The 16,565-nt window shown below is 47.3% G+C and overlaps 1 protein-coding gene across 1 annotated transcript in view; it reads right to left on the reverse strand.

Annotated features, from left to right (window-relative positions):
• Tnk2 (tyrosine kinase non receptor 2) overlaps positions 1-15,032 on the reverse strand; it is a 46,086-nt gene extending 31,054 nt beyond the window's left edge. The window contains exon 1 of the mRNA XM_042668006.1: positions 14,442-15,032. The gene's annotated coding sequence lies outside the window, so the exon portion shown is untranslated. The remainder of the gene's footprint in view (positions 1-14,441) is intronic.
• Between the last annotated feature and the right edge of the window lie 1,533 nt (positions 15,033-16,565).

Consider the following 16,565-nt stretch of genomic DNA (forward strand, 5'->3'; position numbering starts at 1 on the left):
AGAGTCTCACGGACTTTCCTTGCCTGGGCTGGCTTTGCACCTCAATCCTCAGCCTCCTCAGTAGCTGGGATTACAGGCATGAGCCACCGGCGCCGGGCTCTTTTTTTTTTTTTTTTTTGGCTAGTCCTAGGACTTGAACGCAAGGCCTGGACACTGTCCCTGAGCTTCTTTTGCTCAAGGTTAGCACTTTACCACTTGAGCCACAGCACTACTTCCAGCCTTTTCTGTATGTGGTACTGAGGAATTGAACCCAGGGTAACACGCATGCTAGGCAAGCACTCTACCCCTTAGCCACATTCCCAGGCTGGTGGCCAGCTTCTTTTATCCTGAGTTACTGCTGTCTGAATGCCCTCTTTCTGCCCCAGGTCTGTAGCTCTCCATTAGTTCGAATCCAGAAAAGCCAGTAACTTCATAAGGGAAAGGACTGTCAATCTCATTATAGCACTCTTGTCCCAGACTCATTAAGCTACTTTGCTGCCACAAAGCTGTTTCAGATCCAAGGACAATTCAGGCTCTTCCTTGGGAAGAGAGAGAGAGTTTGGAACCCACCTCCACAAAGGAGCTTTCTTATCGGACTGTTGGAGGAAGGCACAGAACACCACAAGGGTTGATGGGAGGGAAGATTCATGACAGTGAGGGCAAGGAAGCAGGGGCAGACACACTAAACATGTGTGTCTTCTATAACCCATCTTCTCTAACTCCAGTGAAGGAGGAGACAGAATTTTCAGAGGCCTAGGAAAGAACCTGACAGTAAACTCCTCACCTGTATCAAATTAGTATAGAAGGGATTATGAAGCAGGCCCATTTTCCACCAGCGAAAGAAGCATCTCAATCCTGAGTTCAGCATACAGGATACTGAGCACTCTAACAGGCTCCCAGACCACTCTTCCCCTCCCCTCCATACACACAAACCACTTAGCATGTGACAGAGAGCTAATTCCTGTAGGTTTCTGGGGTCTTGTGCCTTTTATACCATGCAGACCAGGTGCCAGGGCTAGGATGACAACTTGCAGCGAGCTGCCTCTCACTTATCATGCTGCCCAGGCACTGTCATGGCACCAGAGTCAGGCAATGGCTCTAGAGAAAGGAGAATAAAAGGTGAAAAGATGTAGTCAGGGTCTCTGCAGCCAGCTTCTGCCAGCTCTTCCAGGATTGGGCAGAGGCCACCCAGCTGTTACCCTGCCTAGTGCCCACTGCTCACTCAGCTCAGGCCTTACCCAGCCCCCACTCCCTCAGCAAGAGCCACAAGCTGAAGAGGCCTATTGTCAGGCCCCGGAGGTTGGGTGGGGAAAAGAGTAGTGGTGAGGATTCACCAGAGCTGTGCACTGCAGAATATTTACTCTACATTGTGCATTGCTCATACTCTTTGGACAATGTCTACCATCAACCTCACAAGAGCTGGGAGTATGCAAGCCAGCCTGTGCAGCTAAGTCCTTGAGACTCTGTTCTCACTAAAAAGCTAGAAGTGGAAGAGCCAGTGCAGGGAACCTGGGAGTGAGAGAAATGTCAGGACCCTGCCTGCCCAAGTGACCAGTGAAGAAAGGGGAAGGGCTTATCCGGTCCAAGGCATTATGAAGGAATGGCTCCCAGAAGGTTGGGGAGAGCAAAATGCTTAACGTTTTGGTGCTGCCAAGGTCAAGAACTGCTGAAGTCCATGGCCTAGAAAGGAAACCCCACTTCACTTGGAGACATAGCATACAGGGTACAGAGACAGAAAGAAGCCAGTGCTGTCACATGCACCTGACATGCTCAGCTGGAGTGCCCAGGAGGTAAAGCTGCCAAAGGGAGGGAGCAAGCCAAACCTCCTGGCCTTCCCCCCCATCGTCGTCAGTCACTCCCAGGTGTTCACCCTGGGATACAGGAAGACAAATCATAATCGAGAGATCCTCATGAGAACACTATGTATAAGCTCTTGACTAAAAGCCTTCATCTTCTGGCAGTAGACAAGCAGTGTCTTCTCTAGAGACTCTGACCAGGCCAAGGAAGATGTAAATATACCAACATTCAAGGTTCCCAATAATGGCCCATCTGGGTCACCATACAAAGCTTAGTCAACAAGGCCACCAGCAAAGTAGTCCCTCTAAGTCCTTCCCTTGATCAGAAGCAGAAAACAAAAATTCCCAAACACCCAAGGAAACCTCTAACAGGAGAGAAAAGGTAAAACATACAAAATATCAAAAGAGAGCTGGGTGCTGGTGGCTCACACCTGTAATCCTAGCTACTTAGGAATGTGAGATCTGAGGATCACGGTTCAAAGCCAGCCCAGGCAGGAACCGTGAACCTCTTATCTCCAATAAGCTACCAGAAAACCAGAAGTGGTGCTATAGCTCAAGTGGTAGAGAGCTAGCCTTGAGCTGAAGAGCTGAGGGAGCGCTCAGGCCCAGAGTTCAAGCCCCACGACTGGCCAAAAAAAAAAAAAAAAAAAGAATATCAAATGAGACAAAACACTGCAGAAAAAAATTTCAGATGGAAAATTCTCGATAATATCCTCAGAGATATACAATGTTATATGCACAAAATAAGAACAGGTTTCCCCCCGCCCCACACACATACTTCCTGTATGAGGGGAAACAAACAATTACAAACAAGGCAGTAGACAAAAGTAAACTGACCCACTTGCCACTCTACCTAGCACCATATGGCCACAGCAAATACATATACTTGCTCCATGAACACATAAGATAAATTGTTCTTCAAACTTTCATGTACATACAAATGACAAATGCAAGTGCTGACCCCACAGTCTGCATTTTTTTGGTCATGGGGATTGAACTCTGTGCCTGGGCACTGTCCCTGTGCTCTTCAGCTCAAGGTGAGCGCTCTACCTCTTGAGACAAAGCACCACTTCTGGTTTTCTAGTGGTTTATTGGAGATAAGAGTCTCACGGACTTTCCTGCCCTGCCCAGGCTGGCTTTGAATCATGATCCTCAGATCTCAGCTTCCTGAGTAGCTAGGATTATAGTCGTGAGCCACTGGCGCTCAGCTCCCACAGTCTGCATTTCTAGGGATATTGCTACTCTAGTCCATGAAACACAATATGAAAAGTAAAGAAGCCAGGTACTGATGGCTCACACCTATAATCCTAGCTACTCAGGAGGCTGAGATCTGAGGATTGCAGTTCAAAGCCAGCCGGAGCAGGAAAAGTCTGTGAGACTTTTTTTTTTTTGCGGGGCTGGAACTCTGGGCCTAAGTGCTGTCCCTGTACTCTTCAGCTCAAGGCAAGCCCTCTACCACTTAAGCCACAGCACCACTTCTGGTTTTTCTGGGGGTTTATTGGAGATAAGAAACTCATGGACTTTCCTGCCTGGGCTGGCTTTGAACCACGATCCTCAGACCTCAGTCTTCTGAGTAGCTAGGATTAACAAGCATGAGTCACCAGCGCTCAGCTCTATCCACATTTTATGGATAAGAAAATCATACCAAGCTGAGTCCCAGTGGCTCAAGCCTATAATGCTAACTACTCAGGAGGTTGAGATAAGAGAACAGGAATTTGAAGCCAGCCCAAGCAAGAAATGCTGTGAGACTTATTTCCAATTAACTACCAAAAAAGCCAGACATGGAGCTGTGGCTCAAGTGGTAGAGCACTGGCCTTGAACACAAAAGCTCAGGGATAGTGACTAGGCTCTGAGTTCAAGCCCAGGACTGGCACCAAAACAACCACAATCACAAGTGTGTGTGTGTGTGTGTGTGTGTGTGTGTGTGTGTGTGTGTGTGTGTGTGTGTGTGTGTGTGTGTGTGTGTGTGTGTGTGTGTCAATATCCAAAGAGATTTAATGTAACCATTTTTTCCTTTCCAATTTTTTCAAGTAGAACTCCAAAGTTTTAGTAAATAAAGCCTCTTCTTTGGAAGATCTAGATTAGTGAGATGTGGATTTTTTTTAATGGGATAAAATGGAATCAAAGGCTCATTTCAAACACAAAGAAATTGGAACTACAAGGTTTAAAGTGTCTCCGGACACCTTGAAGAATTGGTCCCCAGTTGGTGTGCTATTGAAAGGTAACTGGATCATTAAGGCTCTGACCTAATCAATGGATTAACCCTTTGATGGAATCATAAATGGATGGCATTATTGGGAAAGTGGTAGAAACTAGAGGTGGAGCCTAGCTGGAGTAAGTGGGCTGCTGGGAGAATGCTCTTGAAGGGTATCCCTCTCTGTCTACTGTCTGTCTCTCTCTCCCTCTCTCTGTCTCTCTGCTTCCCAGCCACTAGGGTCCATGTCCTTCCACCATAATGCTCTGCCTCACCACAGGCCCCAATAGAACTCAGCAGCCATGGACTGAAAACATGATTTTCTCAAGTATTTTGTCACAATGAGACACAAATGTGAACTCCCAGGCCTAAAAGGCAACAGAATATGCCTCCAAATTTTTCAGAAAACCTTTTCTAACCTAGATCTCTATATTTATCTATATCTCTGGCAAGGACTCAAACCTACACCCATACACATTCCTCTTCAGGAAACTACAGAGAATGTGCTATGCCAAATTTGAAAGTAAACCAACAAAGAGGAAGACTGGAGACCCAAAAAACAGGAGACCTAACAAAGAAGGGCAGTGAGGGATAATGTCCAGGGTGAAGGAAGATCTCAAAAGACACTATTGATGATAGAAGCATTGGTGATATAGAGCAGAAGATTCTGACTTGAGCAAGATGAATTTGATGACAGAATACCTAAAGGAATCAACAGTCTGGAAATTTAGATAGCTCCTGAGGGCTCTGACTAATCAAAAGGTACATAGAAAATTAAGCAAGGATGAAAGGAGAGCCTGGTGGTAGAAGAATATATATACACAAGGCTCTAGGTTTGACCCTAAGAACCACAAAAACATGGAAGGGAGAGAGAGAGGAAAGGAAGGAGGAAGGGAAGAGAAGAAAAAGAAGACTAATAAAAAAATAAATAAAAACCTCAAAGAACAAAAGTTGTATGGGAAAGGAAAAGTACCACAGTTTGCCACCTCCTAATAATAGAATGAAGGAAAGATGTATCTAGAGTAAAGTGATGACAGATAGGAGAGTGGAAATGGAAAATGCAAAGTAAAATCCTTGTCATATTGGCTACAATGGAATCACAGGGATTAAATTGACTCTGACTGAAACACAAAAACAGATAAAATGTACATGTTTTCATAATGGACAGTTACCCCACCAAGGAGAGTTTACTAGCTATAGCACAGGGAAGAGAAGTCAGGAGATCCAGGACAGTCAAATGAGATTAAAAACCCAGGAGAGGTTTTCTTTTTCTCTTCTTCCTCCCCCTCTGTCTCCAGGTGCCTCTACCTTGTTCAGGCCCTCAGTTTGCACCCCTCCCCCCACAATAAACTCTTTTCTACCTGAAAAAATACAAAATAAAAAACTTAGGAGATTCAAGTGGTTAGAATTTACAAAACAGAGCATGGAGGGAAGGAGCAGACCATAAGACCAGTGGAACAGATACTACATAAACACGAAGAAGCAAGGCCAAGGAAAAGCACTGTTCTTACAGCCAAGTGGAAAAAGTAGGCACTGGGTAGAATACACAAAAAGGTCTTCTTGCCTCAGCAATGAGAAATTATTGACCTTAGACCAAGCATGCCCTGACCTCACCTGAAACCTCTTAAAAACATGACCCAAAATAGTCTTCCAAGTCAAAACAAATGTGCTTATATGAATTCAAAAATATGCCGCAATCATGAAGACAAAATTCACATTGTCTGGCATCCAATCAAAATTACCAGACAGGCAAAATAGCAGGAAACTGACTCACAACAACAAGGAGATGAAGTAATCAATCAAAACTAGCCCAGAATTAACTAGATGTCTGAATTAGTGGACATGAGCTGGGAGTATAGCTCAGTGGTAGAGTACTTGCTTTCCATGTGCCAGGCCCTGGGTGGGGTTTTTTTTTTTTGGTTTTTTTTTGGGGGGAGGGTCCAGTCGTGGGGCCTGAACTCAGGGCCTGGGACGCTGTCCCTCAGCTCTTCAGCTCAAGGCTAGCGCTCTATCACTTGAGCCACAGTACCACTTCCAGCTTTTTTCTTTTTGCTTATGTGGTGCTGAGGAATCGAACCCAGGGCCTCATGCATGCAAGGCAAGCGCTCTACCACTGAGCCACCTTCCCAGCCCCTGGGACCTAGGTTTGATTAAAAGTTATTATAATTATATTCTTTATGTTCAAAAAGTTGAGAAGGAACCAGCACTGGTAGCTCATGCTTATAATCCTACCTACTCAGGAGGCTGAGTTCTAAGGATCACAGTTCAAAGCCAGCCTACAGGAAAGTTGGTGAGACTCTTATCTCCAGTTAATTACCAGAAAACCAGAAGTGGAGCTTGTGACTCAAAGTTGTAGAGTGCTAGCTTTGAGCAAAAGAGCTCAGGGATAGCACCCAGGCCCTGAGTTCAAACCCCATGACTAGAAAAAAAAAGTTGAGAAGGAAATATTTAAAGACTCAAAGCAAACTTAAAGTAAAAATGTCTGTTTTTGTTTGTTTTTTTTTAGAAATACAATGACCAGAATTAAGTAAAATCAGAGTAGACAATAAGTGCATAAGAAATACTAGGTACAACTTAGGGTACTATAATCAAAACAATCCCAAACAAAGCAGGGGTGAAGATATTGAAGCATGAACAAAGTGCCTATGAACCCTGGAGTGATTTCTTATAAACAACACAGGAAGTTTCTTAGAAGAGGACAGAGTTGGAAGGAGTATTGAAAGAAATGATACCTGAGTTCCGGGCCCAGAACAGGCAAAAAAGGCTGGGGGGGGAGGAGGGGAGTGGGAGGTGTAGCTCAGTACCCTACACATTAAACCACACTTAAAATTGGTTAAAATGGCTGAGCACCGTGGCTCATGACTGTAATTCCAGCTACTCAACAGTTAGAGATCGGGAGGATTGCAGTTTGAGATCAGCTCCTGCAAAAGCAAAAAAGGCTGACATGGCCTTCACATGTCACCCCAGCTATGTAAGAAACGTAAGTAGAAAGGATCACAGTCAAGGCCCACCCAGGAAAAAAAGCATGAGACTCTATCTGAAAAATAACTAAAGAAAAAGGGCTAGAAATGTGACTTACAAGATAGAACATTTGTCTAGCAGTTGCAAGACACCTTGAGTTCAAATCCCAATACCACCAAAAAAAATAAACAGCTAAAATGGCAAATTTTAAGTTATTACATATATTTGATCACAGAGTAGCTTTTAAAGATAAAATGCATTTAAAAAACAATACAAATCAGCATCAAATAAGTAATATTTATGGATTTGTCTGACAGAAAATGCAAAAGCCTATTCACTGAAAAGAACAAAGCAATACTGAGAGAAATTCAAACCTAAGTAAATACAGAAACATGTTCATGGGGCAGAAGCTCAATGATGCTGTCAGTTCTATCAAGACTGATCACAATTCCAATCCAAATACCAGCAAGCTTATTTGCAGAAATAGACAAATGAATTTTAAAAAGCATATGAAAGTACAAATAACCTAGAACAGCTAAGAAAAACAAAGCTATCTTACTCTGATTTCACAAACCCTATGGGTTTTACTATAAACCCAGAGGAATGAAGATAGTGATTTGGGGATACAAACCGATCAATAAAATGAAAAAATCTAGAATTGGGTCCATACATAGAAAATTAATTTTTATTGTTATTATATGTACAGAGAGGTTATAGTTATATGTCAGGTAAAGAGTACATTTCTTTTGGAACAATGTTGCCCCTTCCCTCACTCTCTCCCAGTTAGAAAACTGATTTTTGACAGATTTAAAAGCAATTCAATAGAGACAAGCCTTTTCAACAAATCATTCTAGGACCATTAACAGCTGCATGTGGAGACACACAATGTAGACTCATACCCTGCACACATACAAAAGCTATCCCCAAATGAATCTGACATTTAAATGCAAAATCTAAAACTATAAAACTGCTATAAGAAAACAGAAAAACACTCTAAGCTTGAACCAGGCAAAGACTTTTCAGACAGAACACTGAAAACACAATCCATAAAAACAAATTAATAAGCTGGAGAACAATACTTTTAAAACTGTCCTCAAATACACCAGAAAGGTAAGGATGTAGATCAATTGTAGAGTATTTTACTAGCATGTGCAAGCCCCAGGTTCGACCCCTAACACAAGTAAATAAATAAAATAATAGGAAGTAGAGCACTCGCCTTATGTTGAAGAGCTGAAGGACAGCTCCCAAGTCCAGAGTTCAAGCCCCACGACTGAAAATAATAATAATAATAAATAACCACTATTTATTTATTTAGACAGAGAGCATGAAAAACTAGGGCCAGGTACCAGTGGCTCATACCTATAATCCTAGCTATTCAGGAGGCTGGGATCTGAGGATTGCAGTTGGAAGCCAGCCTGGGCAGGAAAAGTCCCTGAGACTCTTATCTCCAATAAACTACTCAGAAAAGGCTGGAAGTGGTGTTGTGGCTCAAGTATAGAGCACTAGCTTTGAGAAAAAGTTCAGGCCAACACCTAGGCCCAGAGTTCAAGCCCTAGGACCAGCAAAAAAGAAAATAAATTAGGAAGGTGGAGATGGAGAGGACTACAGTTCAAAGCTAGCCAGGACAAAAAGTAGACAAGATCCCATCTCAACAAAAAGCAAGTCAGATTAGAGAATGCCTGCCTATGGTTCCTGTGAAACAGAAGGTTGAGGCTAGAGGCCAGCTGTGGGCAAAAAAGAGACCTCATCTGAAAAATAACCAAAAGCCAAAAGGATTGAAAACACAGCCCAGATGGCAGAGTGCCTGCCAAGCAAGGGGGAGACCTGGAGCTCAAAACACAGTATCACCAAAAGGGAGGACGGGAGGAGAGGAGGAAGATGGAGGGAGAGTATTAAAATGCATGTCACAGAATGGGACAAATGATTTAACAATCCTATATTGATAAAGAACATCTATTCAACATGTAAAGACCTCATGAAGCCAACATGAAAAATCCCCACACAATTAGAAATGGGCAAACAACATGAATAAATATGTCATCAAAGATGCACAGACGGGGATGGTAGGGGGAAAACAATGGAGGGGGTAACAATGTTCAAGAGGAAGTGTACTCATTACCTCACTCATGTAACTGTAACCCTCTGTATAGTAGCTTTACAATAAAATTAAATTAAAAAAAAAAAAAAAAGATGCACAGACGGCAAATAAGCACATGAAAACATGCTCAACAATGTTAGTTGTTACAACAACATCATTAAGGGAATGCAAATTAAAACTATAATCAGATGCCACCACAGACATACTAGAATAGCTAAAATTTTAGAGACTACCTACACAGAGTGTTAGTAGGTACATAAAATTATCCTACCTCTTTGAAAAATAGTCTGGCAGTTTTCTTTTTCTTCTTCCTTTCTTTTCTTTTTCTTAACTTATTATATTATACAGGTTGGCTTCCAGCTCTTTGGCTTGAGCTGAGCAATCATGTCTCAGCCTCCTAAGCAGCTAGATTATAAGGCAAGTGCCACCATATTTGGCTTTTTTTTCCCCTTTCTTTTTTTTCTCTTTCTTTCTTTGTTTCTTTTTTCTTTCTCTTTCTTGCTTTTTGACAGTACTAAGTGCAAGGTCCATTCCTGGACGGCGAACAGACCTCGCCCAGTATCTGCGTTACCTAGGCAACTGGGACACCTGGAAGAGGTCACATCTGCATCCGTTGAGGTCACATCTTAACCTGATGTGGCCACACCTTTCTCCCACCTGATCCCACTTCCCATTACCTGGACACACCCTTCCCTGCCCCCTACCCTATATAGGGCCTAACCGGGGGCCAGACGCTCTTTTTTTTTTTTTTTTTTGCCAGCCACGTGGAGTGCCAACCTTGCCTGGTCCCAGCAGGTCTACTGAATAAACCTACCCCTTACCTGAATACCACGTGCGTGGTGCAGTTCTTACTCGGCTACCTCTTTTAAAAACCTAACACTAAGGTTTGAACTCCGATCCTTGTGCCTGCCAGGCAGGAGATACACCACTTGACCCATACCTCCCAGATTGATCTATTTTTCATTATTTTCAAACAGGGCCTGTTTTCTCACCTTGGATAGCTTGGACTACAATTTATTTATGCTTCTTGCCTTTCCTGGGGGCAGCTATCTCATCCAGCTTCCCTCCAAGGAGACAAAGTCTCCAACTCCAGGCTGCCCTGGAATGGCAATCCTCCCAATTCTCAGCCTCCACATAGCTTGGAGTGACAGTACACACCACTCTAGCCAGCTATAGGTTCAGGGGGGTCTCACAAGCTCTTCTTCCATGGCTAATCTGTGATCTTCCTGTTCCCAGACTCTAGGTAGCAGGTGTATGCCACACAAGTACCCTAGCTCTTTGTATTTTTAAAGTTTTTAAATTAAATTTATATGTGCTTGGCTCAAAAAAAGCATAAAAGCCGGGCACCAGTGGCTCACTCCTGTAATGCTAGCTACTCAGGAGGCTGAGAGCTGAGGATCACGGTTCAAAGCCAGCCTGGGCAGGAAAGTCCATGAGACTCTTATCTCCAATAAAACACTAGAAAACTAGAAATGGCGCTGTGGCTCAAGTGGTAGAGCGCTCGCCTTGAGCTGAAGGGTGCAGGGACAGCGCCCAAGCCCAGAGTTCAAGCCCCACAACCAACCAAAAAAAAGCATAAAAATTGTATCTATTAATGGGAAAAGATGTAGTCAGACTTGAAGTTTCTTTGGTTTTCAGTACTTACTGAGGATTGAACTTGTTAGTCAAGGGCTTTAATACTTGAGTCACACTTCCAATCCTTTTGCTTACAGTTTGTCTTTCAGATAGAGTTTCAAAATTTTGGTTGGCCAGCCTAAGACCTTGATTTCCCTATCTCTACCTCATAGGTAGATGGGATTACCAAATATGTCACTGCTATGCCTGGCTCTGGAAGGTTCTTAAAAGTTAAATGTTCTGTTTGCCTAGCAAGCAAAAGGCCCTATACTGCTATTCCCAGCATAGAAAAAAAACCAATAACCTTAGAATAATCCATCCAGGTTGGGAATGTGTCTTAGTGGAGAATGCTTGCATGCTGATTCCTCAGTACCACAGAAACAAAAAAAGCCAGGGCTGGGAAGGTGGCTCAGGGGTAGAGTGCTTGCCTTGCATGCATGAGGCCCTGGGTTCGATTCCTCAGCACCACATAACCAGAAAAAGTTAGAACTGGTGCTGTGGCTCAAGTGGTAGTGTGCTAGCCTTGAGCTGAAGAGCTGAGGGACAGCGCCCAGGCCCAGAGTTCAGGCCCCATGATCGATCAAAAGAAAAAAGAAAAAAAAGAAAAAAGAAAAAAAAGAAAAAAGAAAAGAAACAGAAAAAGCCAGAAGTGGCACTGTGGCTCAAGTGGTAAAGTGCTAGCCTTGGGCAAAAGAAGCTCAGGGACAGTATTCAGGCCTTGAGTTCAAGCCCAGGACTGCAAACAAACAACAACAAAATCCATCAAGAAGAAAATGGGTAGAAGAAAATGGGTATAAAGACTAAGGCAGCCGGGTGCCAGTGGCTCACACCTGTAATCCTAGCTACTCAGGAGGCTGAGATCTGAGGATCACGGTTCAAAGCCAGCCCGGGCAGGAAAGTCTGTGAAACTCTTATCTCCAATAAGCCACCAGAAAACTGGAAGTGGCACTGTAGCTCGAGTGGTAGAGTGCTAGCCTTGAGCTGAAGAGCTGAGGGACAGCGCTCAGGCCCAGAGTTCAAGCCCCATGACCGACAAAAAAAAAAAAAAAGACTAAGCAAATGCAACAAGGATGAACCCCAAAATAAGTGAACTAAATGAAAGAAGCCAGACTCCAAAATGGCATATTATTTTCCTTCTTCCTTTTCATTTTTCTTGTGCTGGTCCTGGGGCTTGAACTCAGGACCTGTGCAATGACCTTTAGCTCTTTTGCTCAAGGCTAGGTTCTACCATTTGAGTCTCAGCTCCATTTCTGGCTTTCTTTTTTTTTTTAACGTGGTTAACTGGAAATAAGAATCTCAAGACTTTCTTTCTTGTGCTGGATTTAAACCTCAATTCCCAGACTTAAGCCTCCTGAGTAGCTATGATCACAGGCAATAACCATCCGTTGCCCAGCTTTGATTTTCAGTTATACAAAATGGTAGGTACTGCCAACACAGGTATAGTGACAGAAAGCAACACTGCCTGTTACCTGAAGAAGGGTATAGTGGGAGCAATGAAGAGATTCCTAAAAAGTAGAAGAAAACTTTTGGAAACCAGGTGCTAGTGTCTCACTCCTGTAATCCTAGCTGCTTAGATGGCTAAGATCTGAGAATGTATCTTGAAGCTAGCCTAGGCACGAGTCCATGAGACTCTTATGTCCAATTAAGCATCAAAAAAATCAGAAGTGGAGCTGTGGCTCAAGTGGTAGAGTGCTAGTCTTTTTTTTTTGGGGGGGGGGGGAGGGGCCGGTCATGGGGCCTGAACTCTGGGCTGGGTGCTGTCCCTCAGCTCTTCAGCTCAAGGCTAGCACTCTACCACTTGAGCCACAGCACCACTTCCAGCTTTTTTCTTTTTGCTTATGTGGTGCTGAGGAATCAAACCCAGGGCCTCAGGCATGCAAGGCAAGCACTCTACCACTGAGCCACCTTCCCAGCCCCAGAGTGCTAGTCTTGAGCAAAAAAACTCAGGGATAGTATCCAGTGTCAAGGCCCTGATTTTAAGCTCCAGGACTGGCAGAGAGAGAGAGAGAAAGATTTGGAAAAAGTATGTTTCCTATCATAACTGGTGATTTCACACATATACACACACTTGTATGTTAAAGTCATTAAACTGTATATTTTAAGCATCCTCAACCTACCATGTCATTATTCCCGAGTAAAACATACCAAAAACAAAAGGCAAAATAAACACATAAAAAAAACACTTTATATTCCAGAATAAGCACAGAGCAAGGAAGTAATCTTGGGCTTAGGGGTCAGAGGAAAATATCTTGAGAACCTTGATCCTTTCTCCTCAAGGAGCCAGGGCTCCTGGGGAGGTGGCAGCCAGGCTGGTAATAAGGGTCTGAGTGAATCCTCTGCACTGAGGGCACTGTAGGGAATGCCATGGCCACACACAAGGAAACTGAGGCCCAGACATGTTATCCTGCCTAAGTTACAATAGCTAGTAAAAAGTATCACCAGGAAAAATCATACGCTTGATGCCAAAGCCTTTCTCCTGATCGTCCGTAAATTCACAAAAGGAGACCTAAAATTTAGTTGGTGAAGATGGGTGCTTGAGAGTTATGCTTTTGAACAAGCAATCCTCTCAAATGAAGTCACAGCCAGAATAAAAAGCTCTTCTGGTCATATGAACAAAGTCAGGCACCACAGACACAGCAACTGAACTTCCGGTACACTAGAGTGTTTGGGAGGCAGGTATCAGGCACGAGATGAAGCTGACAGACGGGTTTAAGTTAGGTTTGCACTACAGAGCAGGCTAACCGGCTCCTCCAGCAGTCCCAGCCACCACAGCCACTCCCTCTGCCCCCACAGGAGAGTGCTATCTCCACCCAGTGTGGTTCAGGGCAGGGGTATAGGGACTATCTGACCCAATTCAGAGATAAGTCCCAGCTAAGGCTACAGATAAAGATGGATACAGATGGCCACTCTGTATCCATCCATCCCTATCAGAAGAAGGCTAGAGCAGCAAGAGTACTGACAGTGCCAGACAGAGCTGAACAACCCTGGGAAGATGAAGCCTGTAAACTGTCAACCAAGCCCCCTGGGCCAGGTAAGGAAGTTTAGTACCCAGTCTGAAGAGAGTTCACGACAAAGCCCCTTTTAAGTCCCACCCAGAGGCTAGGCCAGAAAGCTTGTTGGGTACAGAACTCCTAATATACACAGCTGCCCCTTTGCCAACCTCCACAGTGAGGCCACAGAGGCCATCCAGGATGCAGCAGTGCAGGCTGGGGGTCTCAAAGTCCCTACTTAAAGAAACCAAAGGCCTTACCGGCTGCTTTCTGCTCCTCTGCCCCATCCTTGGCTCTGAGCCCTCAGATAAATCAACCGTGACAAAACCTCGTGGCAGGAGCAGGTCGGGCTCGTGCCCAAGCCACTGGCAGCCACACTCACATCTTGGCTCATGTGACCAAAAGGGTTACAAGATAAGGCCCAGATAATGCAACACTTCCCTTTGGTGAACTTGAGGCAATAGTGTTCATTGCACCACGCCAGTTGTGGTGTGGAGCCACTGCTGTCTCCACCAGTAGGCAGATGGAGGGGTGACTACTTCCCCAGCAACTTCAGCCCTGGGGCTGCCCCTCTCTTCCCTCTGCTCAGCCCTGGCAGCCACCCAGACGGTCTCACTCCAGTCTAGACTTGAAGGAGACAATTCTCCATCACTCAGCCGCCACATGCAATACTGCGGCGGCAGGGAGGCGTCCTGCGCCACGCGAGTTGGTCAACCTGGAAGAGCTCAGGGGCCACTCAGAGACCATCATCTCCCCCGTACTTGCAAACACACCGAGTCTAGATCAATGCTAAAACTGAGCTTCCTTACCTGTCGCTTCAGCAGCCCCTGGCAGACAAGACACAGCTTCGGTGGCACCCAAACGGTGCTAGAAGAGGATCCTGCAGGGCACTGCCAGCCCTCCGGCAGCGGCTTTCCAAAGCTGTCAGATTCGCAGCGCGCCACCGCTCCCCATACCACCAGCCCCTACATCCTGGGTCACCCTAACCCAGGAGGGATCCTGGGGGCAGGCCCGCAGCTGGTGGGTTACCACCTCCTCCTCCGCCGGCGCCTGATGGTCCTGGGCCTCTCGGGGGGTCCCTCGATCCCTGGAGACCCCTTCGCGTTCAGGAACGTTTCCTGGACAGCCCGCACCACTTGTCCTTCCTGCACTCCAGGCAGCCAATTTGCTTCCTGCACCCCCAGCCGTCCCTCCCCGTCAGGCCCCTGGGGCCCCACGGGCCGAGCCCTCCCCACCAGCTCGAGCCGGTTTCGCCGCGCCGGGGGCGCTCCCAGGACCACCGCCTCCCGTCCCGGGTGGCCGCAACTCTCCCAACTCCGCTCCCCGGAACTTTCGAGCCCCTCCGCGCGCGCGCACGAGCCGTCTCGGGAGTCCGGCAGCGGCTCGGGATGCCGCAGCAGCCCGCGCGGAGGAGTCCCCTCCTCCCCCCGCTCCTGCACCCCGGCGCGGGCCTCGCCCCGCTCCTGCACTGCGGGGCTGCCTCCCCCCTTCTCCTGGTGCTGCCCGCGGGGCCCCAGCCCCTCCTCCTGCGCCACGGGCCACCCGGCCGAGCCCGTCCACCGCGGCGGGCTCCTCCAGTCCGCGCCGTCCGGCGGCCCCCACACCACCCCCAGGCTGGCCTCGTGGCCGCGGCCGCCCCGCTCCTCCACCCCCAGACCCACGCCGCCCTCCTCCTGCACGGCCGGGCCCACGCCGCCCTGCTCCTCCACGCCGAGCTTCAGCCCGCGAAGCTGCTGCGGGCCCCAGCTGAGAACCCCGACGCGCTGCGGCTGCTGCTCCGGCAGCGCGGGGCTCAGCCCGCCGCGCTCCTCCCGCGTCCCCCGCCGGGGGCCCCCCGCGCCCACGGCCCAGCGCCCTCGCCCGCCCCCCAGAGGCCGCGCGCTCCCGCCCCTCCAGATGGTGCTGTCCGCGGCGCCCGCTCACACCGGCCCCCGCCCCGCTCCTTCCGCCTCCGCCCCAGGGGAAGGGGGCGTGGGGTCCCCGCCTCCCCCCTCCCCCCCGGGCCCCCTCCGCTTCCCTCGCCTCCGGCCGCCGACGTCGGCCGCCGGGCGCTCCGCCGCGCCGGCCCCCGCAGGTGCTGCGGCCCCGCGCGCCGGCCGCCAGCCCGCGAGCGCCCGCCCTCTCTGCCGGATTCCCCGAACCCGCGCGCGCCTGCGCCGCCCAAGGGGGCGTGGCCCTGCTGCGTCGCCCCGCCCTCTTAAAGGGCCCGAGCCCATGAAAGCTCTCCAGGGGCTGCCCACCGCCCTGGGCCCCGCCCCTCAGGCAAAAGCAGCAGAAATGAACCAGAAAGTTGAGCAGCGGTCCAGCCGAAATGACGGAAGCAATGGGGAGCGTTGGGAATGAGTCTTCAGTTCTAAGTAGCAATTCGATTGCTGAGAATTAAAAAACAAAACAAAACAAAAAACACTTCCAGCTAGCTTCGGTTGCTTCTGCTCTAAAATGAGGAAAGTAAATAGAAGATTTCCTGTATGTTATCCAGTGAGTTTCCCTGGGAACTCTATATGTAATCCCCATTGCAGTCCGAAGCCTAGGAACCCATGCTTCCATCAGCACTTTTTCCCTTGAGTGAAGGGAGAGTTCCCAAACAAGGGAGAGTTTGTCTAGCTTGCCACACTTTTCACTGGGGACTTAGGCAGAAACCGCCCCAAGCATAGTGAGCCTTCCTCCTTCTTGAACAGACATGGAGGAGAAAACTGAAGAGCTGGAAATCCTGGTGACAGTGCAGCATGCAGTTCCTAGCTCAAGGGGCAGCAGTCTGGGCAATAGGGCTTAGAGCCTTACTGGGCCACTCAAGATTGAGACGATTATCACTTGAACCACAACTCCACTTGTGGTTTTTTGCTGGTTAATCCGAAGTTAAGAATCTCAGTCTTTCTTGTCCTGCTGGCTTTTAGATGTTAACTTTAGATTAAACACACACACACACACACACA

The sequence above is a fragment of the Dipodomys spectabilis genome, unplaced genomic scaffold (genome assembly GCF_019054845.1).
Source record: "Dipodomys spectabilis isolate Male_0828 unplaced genomic scaffold, ASM1905484v1 ptg000017l, whole genome shotgun sequence".
In the NCBI taxonomy this organism is placed as follows: Eukaryota; Metazoa; Chordata; class Mammalia; order Rodentia; family Heteromyidae; genus Dipodomys; species Dipodomys spectabilis.